The 18,870-nt window shown below is 40.4% G+C and overlaps 1 protein-coding gene across 3 annotated transcripts in view; it reads right to left on the reverse strand.

Moving 5' to 3' along the window:
- The window catches only part of BLM (BLM RecQ like helicase), an 89,897-nt gene extending 75,021 nt beyond the window's left edge, over nucleotides 1-14,876 (reverse strand). For all 3 annotated transcript variants that reach the window (XM_004017761.6, XM_060401657.1, XM_042235104.2), the window contains exon 1: nucleotides 14,763-14,876. The gene's annotated coding sequence lies outside the window, so the exon portion shown is untranslated. The remainder of the gene's footprint in view (nucleotides 1-14,762) is intronic.
- Between the last annotated feature and the right edge of the window lie 3,994 nt (nucleotides 14,877-18,870).

Here is an 18,870-nt window from a genome sequence, read left to right on the forward strand (position 1 = left end):
AAAAGCAGAGTATGTAACTTAAAATCCAGAAGGGGAAAGTGATTAAAAACAAACAAAAAAATTTACCTGTAAGAAAGCCACATAAAAGAGGAAAAAAATAATACAAAGAAAAAATAAGGTAGTAGATTTAAATCCAAAAATTTATAAATTATAGTAAATGTAAATAGACTGTCTTGACTAAAAGATTACAATCTGAATTCTTTAAATGGTACCTAATATTTGCAGACTATTAGAGTCACATGTAAAAAATCAGGTGTACAGAAAGGTTGAAAGTAAGAAGATGGAAAAAATAGACAAAAACTGACCCCAAAAAGCTGACGGCTATATTCATATCAAAGAAAACAGATGTTAAGACATAAAGCTTCAGTAGAGATAAAGAATATAATGATAAAGAATTCAATTCAGCAGGAAGACTCACTACTTTAAATTGGTATGGCTCATAAAATAACTACAAAGATACATGCAGCGAAACTGATAGCACGACGAGAAGAAACAGAAAAAAGCCTGCAATTATAGACTTAAAATTAGTTCTTTGTAAATGACAGAACAAGTAACTAAACAATCAGTAACAATCCAGAAATTTGAATAACACAAACTCGACAACTACACCGTGTACACTTTTCAAGAACAGACATTTACAAAAGCCAACCCTGTACAGGGTCACAAGGCAAGGCTCAAAAAATCTCAAAGAACTAACATAATAATGACATGCTTCCAACCAATTGTAATTAAGCCAGAAATCAGCAATAAAAGGATATCTAGGAAAAAAAAAAAACTGTTTTCATGTCCATTGATGATTCATACCTGAAGAAATAATATGATTATATAATGAAGGTTTTTCTAATTCCATTCTTTAGCAGTTGGCATTACCATTTAGTAGTTGGCATTCTACTATCAAGAACTTTCCTGTCTCCCCTATTCGTTTTCTATCAGTAAAGATTCTTCATTTATTCAGTGGGTTGTAATCTATACTGTCATTATTTATGCTGATGCTCAAATTGTTTCATATATGGATTACATATATTATAGATTCTGAACTGGCAGAAAGGGAGCAGGAGTGAGGCATGGCACAGGGGCATGCAGAGACTTTTGGCAGAGATGAGTATGTTCTCGAACCTGATTGTGCTGATGATATATATATCAAAGCCAATCAAATCATAACTCAAATACGTGCAGTTTATTATAGGTCAACAAAACAGCTTCAAAAAAGGCAAACTCAAGCAGCATCTAGAAGACTGAATTTTACTTCACTCTAGCTGTTTGATAACAACTAGAGACAGGGCTTCCCTGGTGGCTCAGAGGTTAAAGCGTCTGCCTGGAATGCGGGAGACCCGGGTTTGATCCCTGGGTTGGGAAGATCCCCTGGAGAAGGAAAATGGCAACCCACTCCAGTACTCTTACCTGGAGAATCCCATGGAGGGAGGAGCCTGGTAGGCTACAGTCCATGGGGTCACAAAGAGTCAGACACGACTGAGTGAAAAGTAATAATAATAATAACAATAGAGACAGATTACTTGGGGCTTCCCTGCTGGCTCAGTGATAAAAGAACCTGCCTGCAATGCAGGAGACAAGGGTTCGATCCCTGGGTTGGGAAGATCCCCTGGAGGAGGAAATGACAGTATTCTGTCCTGGGAAATCCCATGGACAGAGAAGCCTGGCAGCCTACAGTCCTTGGGGCTGCAAGGGGTTGCAAACTGTCGGACACAACTGAGCACGAACACAAGAGACAGATGACTAAATGACTAAATCAATAACTGTAATACAAAGCACCTAACAAGATTTTTTTGAAGTTTCCCTTCATTGGTCTGAAACAATTTATTAGCACTGTGGTTACCTAGACTTTTGAAGTTTAGCAGAATTTTCCCTATGAAACCATTTGGACCTAATGCTTTTTGTTTTCAATGAAGTGGTTCTTTCAAAACTTTATCCTATGGAAATTGAGCTATTTAACTTGTAATCTTTATGAGGATCCATTTTGTCAGAATCTATTTCTCTACCCATTTCAGATGGTGACTGAAGCTATGAAATTAAAAGATGTTTACTGCTTGGAAAAAAAGTTATGACCAACCTAGACAGCATATTAAAAAGCAGAGACGTTACTTTGCCACAAAGGTCCATCTAGTCAAAGCCATGGTTTTTCCAGTGGTCATGTATGGATGTGAGAGCTGGACTATAAAGAAAGCTGAGCACCGAAGAATTGATGCTTTTGAATTGTGGTGTTGGAGAAGACTCTTGAGAGTCTCTTGGACTGCAAGGAGATCCAACCAGTCCATCCTAAAGGAGATCAGTCCTGAGTGTTCATTGGAAGGACTGATGTTGAAGTTGAAACTCCAATACTTTGGCCAACTGATGTGAAGAGCTGACTCATCTGAAGAGACCTTGAAGCTGGGAAATACTGAAGGCGGGAGAATAAGGGGATGACAGAGAACGAGATGGTTGGATGGCATCACTGACTCAATGGACGTGAGTTTGAGTAAACTCCCGGAGTTGGTGATGGACAGGGAGGCCTGGTGTGCTGCAGTCCATGGGGTTGCAAAGAGTTGGACATGACAGAGCAACTGAACTGAACTGAACTCATTTCAAATAAATATTCGAATATGTTTAGAGGTATGCAAATTAATCTCATAATTTAAAAAATTTCTTTTCTATCAGTGAGTTTTTCCCCATTTGTCATTCTGTATTTGCGATTTCCCCCTATTTTCTTTAATTTTTTAATCTTTATTTATTTATTTTGGCTGCACTGGGTCTTTGTTGCAGCAGGTGGGCTTTCTCCAGGTGGGGTGAACACAGGCTGTCTTCCTTGCAGTGCGTGGGCTTCTCACTGCAGCGGCTTCTCTTGTGGAGCATGGGCTCCAGGCATGCAGTAGTAGTTCAGGGCGTGGGCTCAGTAGCTGTGGCGCACTGATTAGTTGCTCTGTGGCATGTAGGATCTTCCCAGACTAGGGATCAAACCCGTGTCTCCTGCATTGGCAGGCAGATTCTTAACCACTGGACCACGAGGGAAGCCCAACCCCCCCGCCTATTCTCTTAAGTTAGGCGGTAGTTTACTAGTTTGCTAAATTTTTCAAAATACAAGATTTTGATTGATTAATTGTGTTTTGCAGTTCTCTATCTCATTAATTTCTGCCTCTGTCTTTATTATATTTTTGCCTCTTGTGCTTTCATTTGGTTTACTTTGTTTACTTTGTTGTCCTTTTTCTAACTTTCCAAGCTCGCAATTCAGTTCATCTATTTTCTTTCCTTTATTTATAATGGCTTTAAAGCTATAAATTCCCCCTTCATCACTTCATTATATGTGTCTTACAGAATCTGATTTGTTGTTTTCATTTCAAGAATCCTTTATTTCCATTTGTATTTCCCTTGTATCCAACAGTACATTAACAGAAAGTTTTTAATCTTCCAGATGAATAAGAACAGTTCAAAATATTTGTACTTTGGGGGAAATACTAATGTTTTCTTTGTGACCAAACATTGCAAAAATTAAAAAAGGAAGAAATTTCACTGAAAACAGAGTTGCAAAGTCTTGAAAGGGTTGCTCTCCTCACATGTATCTTCCTTCACAGCTTGCTTTACGTTCCTGGGCAGGAAGCTTACTTTATCACCCGATTTTCTCCTTGTTAAGCAACAGGACAGTCAATGAGATCTGCAACTCAGCCCCTCTGAGCTCTTGCTTTCCTCCAATGGTCTTGGGTTCAGGGCATCCCTTTCCAACTTCTTTTTCCATATAAAGTAAGGTTGTTCTCCTATGTTTTCTAGGCTTACCTGCAGTTTGCTATAGTTTGCATGTCCTAAATTGCAATTACTCTGCCATTCCTGAATAAGTTCATTTTGCCAGTAAAATAGCTATTTTATTTTTAAGGTTGATAACATGAACTATTTTTATGAATGTAAAATGCACACTTGAGTAGGTACATTATTACTGGACTAATCCTACAATTTCCCCATAAAAATTACTTTAATTTTTCAAAGTAAAACAAAGAAAGAGAAAGTAGGAAAGAGATCCAGGAAATCCTTATGTTTGGAAATAAAGGAATATACTTATCAAAAAAGCATGCATCAAATAAGATAACAGAGTAGGCATTAGTATATATGTTTGACCTGAACAATAATGAAAGTTTACATATAAAAAACTTGTGCTATGCACTAAAGATGCAATCACAGGGAAACGCAGAGCCTTAACTATTCTATCTCATATGTTTCTCATTTTCACAAGTGAAAAACAAAATATGTCCAGTGAACATAGAAGAAAATTATAAAGAGCCAAGATAATGAACAAATAATAGAGCCAGTAAACAAGGTTTGTTCTGTAAAAAGACTTACCAAAAACAAGAGAAAAGGCACGCATAACTCACTATCAGGACTAAAAGAAGAAACTCAATCACATATAATATAGACATTAAAATATAATAATAGGTTGTTATGAACAACTTTGAGCCAGAGAAATTTAAAATTTAGATGAAAGGGACAAATTTCTTTACAAACATAGTTACCAAAACTCACTCAAAAAGACAGAAAGCCTACAGCCTTACAGTTATTTTAAAGAAATATCTGTGATTAAAAATCTACCCATAAAGACACTATCAACACCCAAGAGCTGGTGAATTCTTCTGAGCATTTATGACAATAAAATATTCTAATTTTTAAATACTTCATTTAAAATTCCAAATTTTATGAATGATTCCAAAGTACAGAAAGACTGAACCTCCCAACTCTATGAAACTAGCATAATTTTGGTACAGAATTCTGCAAGGGCAGTTAACAAGAAAAATTACAAGTCAATTCTCATGCATGAATGTAGCTGCAAAAAATCCCAAACAATATGTTAGCAAACCAAATCCAGTCATGTATAAAATATACTATGACCAAGTCACACTGTTTCAGGAATGCATGGTTGGCAACATCAAAAAATCAAATTATTAAAGCAGAAGAATCTTATGATTCTTCTCAAGAGCTGCAGAATAAGCATACGGTAAAATCAAATAAATATCCATTCACAATGAGATCCATTCTTTATGAAAACTCTTATCAAAGAAGGAATAAAAGGGAACTTCCCTAACCCTACAGAGGGGATATACAATTAAAAAATAAACAAGCCTCCATCCAGGGGGATGAAATTTAGAAAGCTTTTCCTTGTAGATCAGAACACTACAGGGATGCCCACTCTCACTGCTTCCGTATGATGTGCACTGGAAGTTGAAGCCAAAGCAGAACAGCAAGAATAGTAAATAAACAGTACAGGAGGACTGGAAAGAAGCAAGAGCATTAACATTCACAAATGACACAATCGTGTATACAGAACAACTAGAAGATCTTCAGATTAACAGAGGGGGAAAGCCTCAAGAAGATGTAAAGGGGAAGGAAACAGATTCTTCCCTAGAGGTTCCAGAAAGGAACACAGGGAACACCAATACCCAGAGAGACCCATTCAACCTGGGACTACAGACTGTAAGATAATAAACCTGTGTTGTTTCAAGCCACTGAATTTGTGGTTATTCATTACAGCAGAAAACAAATGCAGCGAGTTTAAGCAGACTGTTGGATGTGAGGTCAGCACACAAAAATTGATTCTATTTTTATATATCACCAATAAACAAAATTTCAGAAAGCTTACCATTTACAATGGCATAAAAATTTTTAAGTCCAAAAAATAAATATACCAAATATGTCTATGATTCTGTTCAGAAAATTATAAATAATTATTAAGAGAAATTAAGGAGTAATCAAAGGACTCTTTGAGAACCCATAGAATTCTCCAGGCAAGAATACTGGAGTGAGTTGCCATGCCCCTCACCAGGGACTCTTCCCGACCCAGGGGTCGAACCCAGGTCTCCTGCATTGAAGGCAGATTCTTTACCATTTGAGCTACCCGGGAAGCCCACAAGGAGTAAACAAATATTTGAATCATAGTCATGACTGGAAGACAACAACACTATCAAGATGCCCATTCTCCCCAAACTGATGTATAACTTCATGCAACTCTAATCAAAATTCTATTTTTTCCCCTTGAAGGAATTTAACAGATGAATGTATAGTTTACATGGTGATGCAAAATTCCAAAAATAGCCAAGACACTCTGGAAGACCTACAGGGTCAGAAGACTAGCGCCAGCAGACATATGAGGACTTACTAAAAACCTACTTTAAAAACAATGAGATACTGATGCAAGGATAGGCAAATAGATGAGTCTCTCTTTGGTCTAAAGAGACTAAAGAATCCACAAGCAAGGCAATATACAGAAAGTTAATTTAAGACAAAAGTGGCACTGCAGAACACTAGGGAAGGAGTCTTTCAGTAAATGGGGCCGGGGCACTGGATCTACATGAGAAGAAATGAAATTTAAACACTACTTCACTCCACACACATAAATCATTTTCAAGTGAACTGCAGCTCTAAATGTAAAGGGCAAAACAATAAAGTTTCTGGGAAAGAATACAGAATAATTTTATAATCACCAAGAGATTTATCAAACAAGATATAAAAAGCACTAACAAAAAAGATAAAGATAAGAAAAACTGAACTGTCTTTTCAATTAAGAATATTCTGTGTGCCATCTAGTTTAAAATAACTTGCTTGGTGGCTCAGACAGTAAAGAATCTGCCTGCGATATGTGAGACCTGAGTTTGATCCCTGGGATGGGAAGATCTCCTGGAGAAGGGAATGCCAACCCACTCCAGCATTCTGGCCTGGAGAATTCCATGGACAGAGGAGCCTGGCAGGCTACAGTCCATAGGATTGCAGAGTCAGACATGACTGAGCGACTTGCACTTTCAGGACCTGACACCTGAAAATAAAGAAAAATAACATCCTGGTTGGGCTTCCCAGGTGGCGCAGTGGTCAAGAATCCACCTGCGATGCAGGAGACTCAGGTTAGATCCCTGGGTTGGGAAGATCCCCTGGAGGAGGAAATGGCAACTCACTCCAGTCCTCTTTTCTGGGAAACCCCATGGACAGAGGAGCCTGGTGGGCTACAGTGGAGGGAGTTGCAAAGAGTTGGACACGACTGAACGCAAGCACAAGCAAGGTCCTCAGTAGCACACAAGTTAGGATGACTGTTCTCTTTGGGGATGAGGATGAGACGGGCAGAGAGGAGGCTTTTGAAGGTGCTAGCAATGTTCTAACTTGGGACATGGGTATAGAGGTGTTTCCTTTGATACATATCATTAACATGCTGTCGGTGGAGTTCCCAGAGGCTGCTCCCTCATGTTCAGTGATGAAGGACCCCCAGGCATACAGTCCCAACACACAGCTAAGTTTCATTACAACAGGCGGTAAAGACACACCATCAGATCAGCAAGGGGAAAAACACGCCAGTCTGTAGGAATCCATACTGGCTTTACATACACTCTCCCTCCTAGACAGCATGCTCTCTCTCAAGGAAAGCGTAGCTACACGTGCGCAATGCTTCTGCCCTAGGGAACTCACCAGAGATGCAATGGTTAGGGTCTTTATCTAGGGCTGGTCACATAGGAACCCTTTAACCCCAAAATGTCAGCTTCTGAGAATGAAAGCAAGTGTTAAGTGCCCCACATAGGCAAAAGGACTTTATTAGCTTAAAAAAGGTTCCAAAAGCTGAGTTCCTAGACACCAGTCAAGGGCCAATCTTGTGTGCAGGTCTTTCTAAGGATAATTCTCAGGCCTACTATGTTAACTCATTCCTACAAAGCTTATGGGCTTCCCTGGTGGCTCAGCAGTTAAGAACACGGGTGCTAATGGCAGGAGATGCAAGTTCTATCCCTGGGTTGTTAAGATCCCCTAGAGAAGGAAATGGCAACCTACTCCAGTATTTTTGCCTGGGAAATCCCATAGATAGTGCCTGGTGGGCTACAGTCCGTGGGGTCACAAAAAAGAGCTGGACACGCCTTGGCGACTAAACAACAACACAGGTTATATGGATGTTTTCTGCACTTTTTCCCATGAAATATATATTATTTCACAGTAGGGTGGAGGAGAGGAACTTAAGAGTTTGGGAGTGTATACACTGCTATATTTAAAATGCATAACCATCAAGGACAAACTGTATAACACAGGGGAACTCTGCTTAATGTTATGCAACAACCTAAATGGGGAAAGAACTTGAGAAAGAATAGATACATGTCTATGTATAACTGAATCACTTCACTGAACAACTAAAACTATCACAACACTGTTAATCAACTATACTCCAATATAAAGTAAAAATTCAAAAAATTTTTCATAATAAAAATGTTTAAAAATAATTGACTAAAATTATATTAAATCCACTTTTAAGAGCCACAGATGAGAAGATATCAGCAATATGTATAACAAAAACAACTATGTGGAATGTAAAAATAACTCCTATAAAACAAGAAAAAGACAACTCCACAGAAAAGACAGAATACTTGAAGAGTCACTTTAAAAACGAGGACACAGTCCATAAATACAAGGTGCTCAGCTTCATTAATAATCCAGGGAACCAAAACCTTAAGAAAATACATACACCTACCTGACAGGCAAAAACAAACTCACAGTATCAAATATCAGAAAGGACGTGGGGCAATGAAAAGTCTTAACACGCTGGTAGGAGTGCAACCACGTTTGAAGACCATTTGGCTTCAGATCGAAAAGTAAAGCCTATACATACCCTTAGACCCAGCGCTTCTACTTTTAGTTACACACAAACTAAAGACCGTGTTCAGCAGGGAGTATACACAAGAACATTCAGAGCAACATTAACAGCCAAAATTGGAAACCAGCCCAAATGCCATCGAAAGCAGGGCGGGTAAACTGAGGCACAATCAGACAACAGAATATTCTATGGCAACGAAATAAGCTTTTATTATAAATCATTAAATTATTTAAAAAATTAGAAAACCTCTACCTGCGCCTTCCCTGGTGGGCCAATGGTAAAGACTCGATGTTTTCAATGCAGAGGGCACAGGTGCGATCCCTTAAGCCAATAAGGTCCTTTTGCCTACGTGGGGCACTAACACTTGCTTTCATTCTGAGACGCTGACATTTTGGGGTTCAGTTCAGTTGCTCAGCCGTGTCTGACTCTTTGCGACCCTATGAATCGCAGCACGCCAGGCCTCCCTGTCCATCACCAGCTCCCAGAGTTCACTCAGACTCATGTCCATCGAGTCAGTGATGCCATCCAGCCATCTCATCTTCTGTCGTCCCCTTCTCCTCCTGCCCTCAATCCCTCCCAGCATCAGAGTCTTTTCCAATGAGTCAACCCTTCGCATGAGGTGGCCAAAGTATTGGAGTTTCAGCTTCAGCATCATTCCTTCCAAAGAAAGGTTCCTATTAGTTATCCCTGGGGGAACTAGTATCACCCATGCCACATGGCATGGCCAAAAAATTAAAGAAGAAAAGGAAAACCTGTATCTACAATATGGAAGAATCTCACAAACATAACATTGAATCAAAGAAGAAAGACAAAGTAGAAACATAAACCATCAAGCCACTTACTGAGTTCAAAACCAGGCAAAACTGAATTAACTACATTACTCATAGGTGCATACACGGGTAAGTTAATAAAATTATTATTATAAAAAACAGGGAAATAGTTATCTCCAGTGTAGGGAGGACGTTATGATGAGGGAAAATATTACATTTCTTCATGTAATTACAGTTTTATAATTATTCTTTACATTTACGTAATTTTAATATAAAGTTAAACTCCATATTCTTTATATGTATATATACACACACAGTGTACTTAAAAAATGTATCTACTTTCACACACAAATTGTTTTTTGAAAAAACAGCAACAAATAACAAATAAAGTATTAATATTAAAAACACACAAGCTCCAAAGAACAAATGATCAGGGAGTATAAATAGTTAACCAAAATGTACACATACAAAATAATCTTATGGAAAAATGTTCAACTTTTTTTTTTTTTTTTTTTTGATGCAAAAGCAAGAGAATTTTTATTACCAAGCTCGAGCTGGGGCTCCCACCGATACCGACGCAGGAGCTATAGGGAGGAGCCCTGATCAACTTTTCTAATAATTAATACCATGAGGCAACATTTCACACCTATTAAAACAAGAAGAAGAATGGAATACGGTGATAATTTACAAGATAAATGACAACCACAAAGACTGAGAAGCTACGTGGAATAAATTATGAATACACTAAGGTTATTTAGAAATTTTAAAATTTAAATTTCATGAGAAAATAAAGACAGCTGAAGTGAGTGAAAGACGGATTACGACTGCAAAGTTTCTTCTTGATATTGAGAACATGGTTCATTAAGATATAGGGCTTTCTAGATAAAGTGAACTCAGTAGTTCCCTGCTATTCTTTAAGAACAAAGTCCCTATGTCATAATGCCGAGAACTTCCACTAGCTGATTTCAACTTGTATTTTCACTCTGTGCCAGGGATTGTAGGAGGCACTAGAGGACAGAGATAGGCAAGACATAATTATTACCCTCAATGAGCTTCTAGACAAGTAGGAAATAGACATGCCAATAAATAATTATAATGGAATGGGGTAAGCCCTACAATAAAGTCTTTTCTTAAAAGTCTTATGACTTCCCAGATGAAGGTAAAATTCAGGAAAATCATGGAGCAGCTTTCCAAAGAATACTGAATTGGATCTTGAAGGACAACTGGAACCTCTCAGACAGGGTGGAAGCTGTGAAGAGTAGTCAGTGCACTGTCTGTGCCAAGACTGGTGTGGACCAACAAGGGTTAGAGGAGACTGTTCAAGGGCCTCACGTACCAAGCTACAGGCAACGGAGACCCACAATGGCTTTGGCATTCTGCTCCTCAAAATACTCGGCAGTTATCCATGGACCTCTTTTTCTATCCTTTCTTCCCTTAAACGGAATAAATACAAAATACAACCCAAGTAACATTCAGCTGTAATGCAATCCCATGAAATTTTTCACAGAATTAGAACAAATAATTCTAAAACTCATACAGAATCATAAAAGACCCCAAACTGCCAAAGCAGTTGTGAGAAAAAAGAACAAAGCTGAAGGTATTGCTCTCCCAGACTTCTGACTAGACTACAAAGCCACAGAAATAAAAACAGCACAGTACTGGCATAAGAACAGACACACAGATCAATGCACCAGGATAGAGGGCCCAGAAATAAACCCACACACCTGTGATCAATTAATTTATAATAAAAGGCAACAATATATAATGGAGAAGAGTCTCCTCAACAAGTGGTGCTGAGTAAACAAAAAACCCAATCAAAAAATGGGCAGAAGACTTAAACAGACATTTTTCAAAGACATACAGATGGCTAACAAGTACATGAAAAGATGCTCAATTCTGCTAATTATGAGAGAAAATGAAAGTCAAAACAATGAGATAACACCTCACAATATCAGTGATATCTGACTCAAGATATCAGTCAGAATGGCTGTCATCAAAAAGCCTACAGACGATAAATATAGGAGAGAAAGTGGAGAAAAGAGAACCCTTGTATACTATTGATGGGAATGGTGCAGCCATCAAGCAAAGCAATATGGAGGTTTCTCAAAAACTGAACTACCATATGATCCAGCAATTCCACTTCTGGGCATGTATCTAGAGAAAATGAAAATACTAATTCAAAAAGATACATGCATCCCAGTGTTTATAGCAGCACTATTTACAACAGCCAGAACATCAAAGTAATGCATCAGCAGATGAATGAATAAAGATGTGATACACACACACACACACACACACACACAGAGAAATAAATAATACTCAGCCATAAAAAAAAATGAAATTCCACCATGTGCAGCAATATGGGTGGACTTCGACCATTATCCGGCAATAACATTTAAGAATTGATGCTTTTGAACTGTGGTGTCGGAGAAGACTCTTGAGAGTCTCTTGGACTGCAAGAAGATCCAACCAGTCCATTCTGAAGGAGATCAGCCCTGGGATTTCTTTGGAAGGAATGATGCTGAAGCTGAAACTCCAGTACTTTGGCCACCTCATGCGAAGAGCTGACTCATTGGAAAAGACTCTGATGCTGGGAGGGATTGGGGGCAGGAGAAGGGGATGACAGAGGATGAGATGGCTGGATGGCATCACTGACTCGATGGACGTGAGTCTGAGTGAACTCCAGGAGTTGGTGATGGACAGGGAGGCCTGGTGTGCTGTGATTCATGGGGTTGCAAAGAGTCGGACACGACTGAGCTACTGAACTGAACTGAATCGGCAAAAATATTGAAATGCTATGCTGTATACCTGAAACAAATAGAATACTGTAAATCAACTCTACTTCAAAGAAAAATACTACATATTAAAATATATAGTTAACTAGTGCTACTACTAAGTCGCTTCAGTCATGTTCGACTCTGTGTGATCCCATAGACGGCAGCCTACCAGGCTCCTCCGTCCCTGGGATTCTCCAGGCAAGAATACTGGAGTGGGTTGCCATTGCCTTCTCCAAAATACCTACTATCTACATCAAAGGTCTCTCTCCTAACCTTAGAAGTAAATTAGGGCATTACTAACATATGCAAGAAAAATAATAAATTATTGGTTGGAGAGAAAGACAAACAGGACTATTCCCTGCTGGTCCAGTGGTTAAGACTTTGCACTTTCTCCTTGCAGGAAAGTGAAAGTGAGGTCGCTCAGTCGTGTCCGACTCTTTTCGACCCCATGGACTGTAGCCTACCAGGCTCCTCCATCCATGGGATTTTCCAGGCAAGAGTATTGGAGTGGGTTGCCATTTCCTTCTCCAACTAGTACTACTTTATTTAACTATATTTAATATAGTATTTATATTTAATTTTATATATTTCCTTAAAATTTTTTTTAATTTACAGAAAATAGAATAATTCCCATGTACCCACCAACTAAATTTAAGAATTTAAGTTCTGTCCTGTTGTTGTTTAGAAGCCATGGACTGTAGCCCTCCAAGCTCCTCTGTCCATGAGATTTCCCAGGCAATACTGGAGTGGGTATCTCCAAGGGAATATTCCAGAACCAGGGATCAAACCTGCATTTCCTGTATTGGCAGGCGAATTCTTTACCACAGAGCCACCAGGAAAGTCCAAACTCTATCCTATTTCTCTTTTAAAGGCATAAAACGATTCAGATATATTTAAAATCCTATTCACTTCCCCTATCTTCCTCTCCAGAGACTGTGACTATCCTAAAGTGGATGTGTATAATTTCCCTGCACACTGTTCTTTTACTGCACATCTAATACTACAGTCTTTTTCCAATTTTTAAATCCTCGGTTTCCTCATCAGTAAAATGAAGGCAATAGCTCCCGGTTGCTGGGAGGATGAGAAATATTATGCATAAGGTGGTTATCATGGGGACTGACGCTGAAAATGATTCAAGATTCAGAAATTTCCTATCCTCCTACTAGACTATAAGTTACTTTTTGACAGTCAGCAGCCTGGCTAACTAAATGTTGTTTCAATTTAATTCTATTTATTATTTCACACAGAATACTCTGCCTCTTCCTTCTCCAATTTCAGCTTTCTCACCTAGCCTCTCTCACTATGTCCCTTTTTTTTTTTTAATTGAAGTCTAATTACTTTACAATGTTGCGTTTGTTTCTGCTGTATGAGAAAGTGAATCAGTTACATAAATTGTTCCTTACTCTTGACAGGGGCACAGGAGTGCTATTTATCCACGTTGGTGGCACCAGGGGCTGTCAGGCTGTTGTTTAGCTCCACAACTTGTGGCGGACTCTTTTGCAAACCCATGGACTGTAGCCCTCCAAGCTAAGTCCCTCCATCCATGGGATTTCCCAAGCAAGAATACTGGAGTGGGTTGCCATTTCCTTCTCCAGGGCATCCCAACCTCAGGATCAAACCCATGTCTCCTGCATTGGCAGGAAGATTCTTTACCACCAGGGAAGCCCAAGCTGTCAGGTACCTGCTCCATTTCAGGCCACTAGACGTCCAAAGTCGCAAGTAACCTAAGGGCAACTAAGGGGTACAGGAGGAACCTCCCGGTTGTACAAGGTGTTTTGGGGTCTGGCAGTTCAATTTAATTCAAATCCTATCTCTAGCATTTAATCACCAAACGCCCTTTCACAAAGACACTTGTTTGTGCTCTAGTCTCAATGGCTAAAGTGAGAACAACCCTATCTAGCTCTCTGGGTGGTGATAAAAGAACCCTTACTAAGTAGTAAGCACTCTGTGAAGCATTTACTGGCATATACAGCATTAAGTCGGTTCAATACTAACAAAACCTCCAAGATGTAAAATAGGTTATCTCCTTCATATAAGAAGGAAACTGAGGTACTTTAAGAGTTGGAGAGTCACACACCTAGTATGTGCAGAGGCCAGCATCTGAACTCAGGAAACCTGATACAGTCTGTGCCCTTAACCATTTCCCTTTGCTGGGGTTAAGCTACAGTTAAGATAAAGAGGTGCCGGGCACGTGGTACAGACACTCAAAACACCACTGCCTGGCTCATGCATGTGGGAGGCCATTTAGAAAAGTACAGTGATTTGGTTTTCCCTCGGTAGAGAAACGAGGTAGTGCCAGGCATCTAGACAGTGACTGTTCTGTGCCAGGCATCAGGGCAGGCACTGGAGCACACGAACAAGAACATAGTGGCTGCTAGGCCGGCTCTGCCCCCGACGCCCTGGGACAGCTTGGTAAAGTTAGCCCCCGCCCCCGGGTCTCTGTATCCGAATCAGAATCTCCGCTCAAGCCGCTCGCGGGACTGGAGGACTCCGGACTCTGGCCTAGCGGAACCGAGGGAGACAACGGGAGGAACCGGAGAGGCCTCCCTCTCCATCCCTGGGCCGGATAGCCAGGAACGGAGATGGGCCAGGCGGACAACCCGTAAGTCGGCGTGTGCGGGAACTCACCTCTCCTACACTCTGGAAGCGGGCGGAACCAGGATCTAAACTACCCGCGTCGCTGCCACAGCCCGGGGACCGCGCGCCAGCTCATTTCGCGCCGGAAGCCGACAGATTCCGATTGGCTGCGTCCCGAAGAAGCCGACCAATACTGTCCCTCGGTGGCAACCTGTCCCCCGCCCCGTGGGCTGCTGGGGCGGGATGCGCGTACAGGGCCGAGAGGGGCACGTATTCGCAAAGCCCAATCAAAGCCCGGAATTCGAGGTCAGATGACTACAGTTAATCCCCCGGGCTTCCGGCCTTGGCAGAGTCCTTCGTTTATAGTGAGTTACAGAGTGTGTTGCAAAAGGCCGTCAATGAGAAAGGCTCCTGGAACCCGACTGTGGCTGAATTGAAAACCCCTGCGTTTAAGGGGAGCCTGAGATTTTTGAGTTCCCATAGGCCCCGCCAAGGCTCTACTCTCTGGTCTTTTTGGTTCTGCCTCTGAGACTTTGACTCCTGTCCTCTCCACCTGCTTGGTAACTCTGGCCTCTACCCCACACAGTATGTTCGAAGTGAGCAACTGGAAATTGTCACTGATGGACAAAAGGGTGTCAAACTCAGATGCATGCAGGGACATGTGCAGTAGCTGAGTGAAAACCCGTGCTGAGGTTCCAAGTGATTTTTTCCATCACGGGACTGTGGGCCCTCTAATGCCAGATTTTCTTTACTTGCTAAAGAAATGAAGTTATTTCTCCTTTAAAAAAAAACAGAAAAATCTGTTTCAGTCCTATTTTGTGAGTGAAATCTGCTAGGTTTTTTCCCCCATTTTCTAAAATTAGAGTATAATTGCTTTACAATGTTGTGTTTTTGCTGTACAACAAAAGTGAATCAGCTGTATGTATACATAATATCCCCTCTGTCTTGAATCTCCCTCCTTCATCACCACCCCCACGGCACCCCTCTAGGTCATCACAGAGAACAGAGTTGAACTGACTATGCTATACAGCAGCTTCCCATTAGCTATCTAAATCTGTTTTTTAAATGTTCAGAAACAAAGCCGAATGGGACAATCAGAACACATCGCTGTTGAATTACTCTAGGAAAAAAGCAAAAGCAGAGTCAGCCAAGCAGACTTTTAATACCAAAATGATCAAACAGGAAGCAGGATAGGGATAAAGAACAAAGAGTGAATAATTTACCAAAAGAATAAAGCGGTAACTTTTAAATTCAAAGGGTTCCACAAGTAGGATCCTCTCTCAGAATTCAATAAAGTTTGACGCTCAGGTGAAATCGCCTAAACCACGCACTGCCTGAATTCTTTCGCCTTTTTCTTCACTGTCTTTCAACTTTATGCTCTTGTCCAGTGCCAGGCATTGTGCCAGCTCTGGAGAGTGCCCTTAAGGAGCATACATTCGTTTAGACATCTTTCGAGGAGGCAGACACTTGTGCACTTTATGACGACAACACAAGCGGTAACAATGCTGACCTATGTTACAGAGGTACCTAGGAGGACAGATTTGTCAGGTTAGGTGAGGGTTTCAAAAGGTGTGCTGATAGCTGAGTGATAAATAGCATGTATGATCTGTAGGCAAAGGCCGGGAGATGGAAAGCTATGTAAGGTAGCTTTAAGAAACTAACAGAAAAGGGGAAAATAGAAATTACACATTACAGGAAACAGATGACACACCTCAGTTTGGACTTCACGCTGAAAACAAATAGCAAGTGAGATAGGGAGACGTTTGTGTACTACTCTTAAGTAAAATCAATGATTTTATATATATATATATATATATAGCTATGTATACATATATGTAAATAAATATATCTCTACCACTCAAGTTATATACCATTTCCAGCACCCCAAAGATTCTCTTGTGGAACTTCCATTGTGGAGTTAATTTCTGCCTTTTTTTTTTTTTTTTCTGAACATAGTATCTTCAAGCTTCACCTGTCTGTGTACCAGTAGTTCATTCTCTTTTATTACTGTGTAATGTAGAGGAAAACGGGAAAATTTTGAAATGGTCTAAAAACATGAGCTCTGAAATGGTTTAAAAATTGAGTATCCAGTGAAACCATGGTGCTGCTAGCACACCCTTTGGGGATATCTGACTTGATGAGTGTTCCATACCTTTCATTGTCGTGGAAATAACTTGGTGTTTTTAAAGATCTAATACTTTGTACAGAAATGCAAATTGTGTTCAGTGCAATGTATTTTATTACTGCACTGTGGGTTTGATCAGTTCTGCCAGGTTTTGCATCTATTCGTAAAACATTTCATTATTCCTTATTTATTATGTGCCTGCCTGCAGTACTTTGAACTTTTCTTTGAACTTTATTAATATCTTCCTGGGTCTCAATAATTAATGACTTAAATATTAATAAAACCTTTGATACATTCATTTTATATCTATGTGAGAGCCTTGATTAAACTAGATTTTTAAAATTATTCTTTAACAACAGTCTGCAGTTGTATGAACACAGTACAGTTTGTTTATCCATTCATCTGCTGATGGGCATTTTAATTTTTTCCCTTTGCCTATTATAAAGCTGCTATGGATGCCTTTGTATACATTTTTTGTGAATAAATGCATTAATTTTTCTTGGTAAGTATCTAGGAATGGAATTTCTGAGTCATGGAGTAACTTTGGTGAAAACGGACTTGTTTTCAAAGTGACTGTACCATTTTACACTCCCACCAACACCATATGAGTTTCTTACTTTCTGCATCCTTGCCAACACTGGGAATTGTCAATCTTTTTCATTTTAGCTATCTGTAGTTATTCTATGGTATCTCATTGTGGTTTAATTCACCATTACCATAGAAGGTTTTTATGAAGGAAGGGACTGAATAAATTTACATTTTAGAAAATTCTTTCTGGCTCTTATGTAGAGAATGATACTTGTACACCAAAGCTCATAGCAGCATTATTCACAATAGTCAAAATGTGGAAAGAACCCAAGTGTCCATTGGCAGATGAATGGATAAACAAATGTGGTCTGTACATGCAAAGGAATATTATTCGATCTTAAGAAGGAATGAATTTCTGATATATGCCACAACATGAATGAACTTTTCATACTGTTCATGGAGTTCTCAAAGCAAGAATACTGAAGTGGTTTGCCATTCCCTCCTCCAGTGGACCACATTTTGTCAGAACTCTCCACCATGACCCGTTTGTCTTGGGGGTCCCTACACAGCATGGCTCATAATTTCATTGAGTTAGACAAGGCTGTGTTTCATGTGATCAGGTTGGTTAGTTTTCTGTGATTGTGGTTTTCAATCTGTCTGCCCTCAGATGGATAAGGATAAGAGGCTTATGGAAGCTTCCTGACTGACTGAGGGGGAAACTAGGTCTTGTTCTGATGGGTGGGGCCATGCTCAGTAAATCTTTAATCCAATTTTCTGTTGATGGATGGAGCTGTGTTCCCTCCCTGTTGTTTGACTTGAGGCCAAACTATGGTGGAGGCAATGAAGATAATGGCAACCTCCTTCAGAAGGTCCATGCAATGCCGCACTCAGTGCCCTTGACCCCACAGCAGGCCACCGCCAACCCATGCCTCCTCTGGAGACTCCTGAACACTCACAGGCAAGTCTGGGTCAGTCTCTTGTGGGGGCACTGCTCCCTTCTCCTGGGTCTTGGTGTGCACAAGCTTTTGTTTGTGCCCTCCAAGAGTCTGTTTCCCCAGTCCTGTTTAAGTTCTGGGAGCTCTATGGTGGGGTTAACGGCAACCTCCTCCAAGAGGGCTTATGCCATACCCAGGCCTACTGCACCCAGAGCCCCTGCCTCTGTAGCAGTCCACTGCTGACCCGTACCTCCACAGGAGACACTCACACACAGTTCTGGCTCAGTTTCTGTGGGGTCTCTGTGTCCTGGTGCTCACCAGGTTTGTTAGAGCCCTCCAATCATCTCTGGTGGGTATGGGGTTTGATTCTAAATGCAATTTTGCCCCTCCTGCTGTCTTACTTGGGCTTCTCCTCTGCCCTTGGACATGGGGTACCTCTTCTGGTGTGATCCAACGTTCTCCTGTTGATGGTTGCTTAGCAGTGAGTTGTAATTTCGGTGTTCTCCCAGGAGATGAGCGCATGTCCTTCTACTCTGCCATCTCAAAAGGCAAGATGGGTGAAGATGCTTGC

The sequence above is a fragment of the Ovis aries genome, chromosome 18 (genome assembly GCF_016772045.2).
Source record: "Ovis aries strain OAR_USU_Benz2616 breed Rambouillet chromosome 18, ARS-UI_Ramb_v3.0, whole genome shotgun sequence".
NCBI classification, from domain to species: domain Eukaryota; kingdom Metazoa; phylum Chordata; class Mammalia; order Artiodactyla; family Bovidae; genus Ovis; species Ovis aries.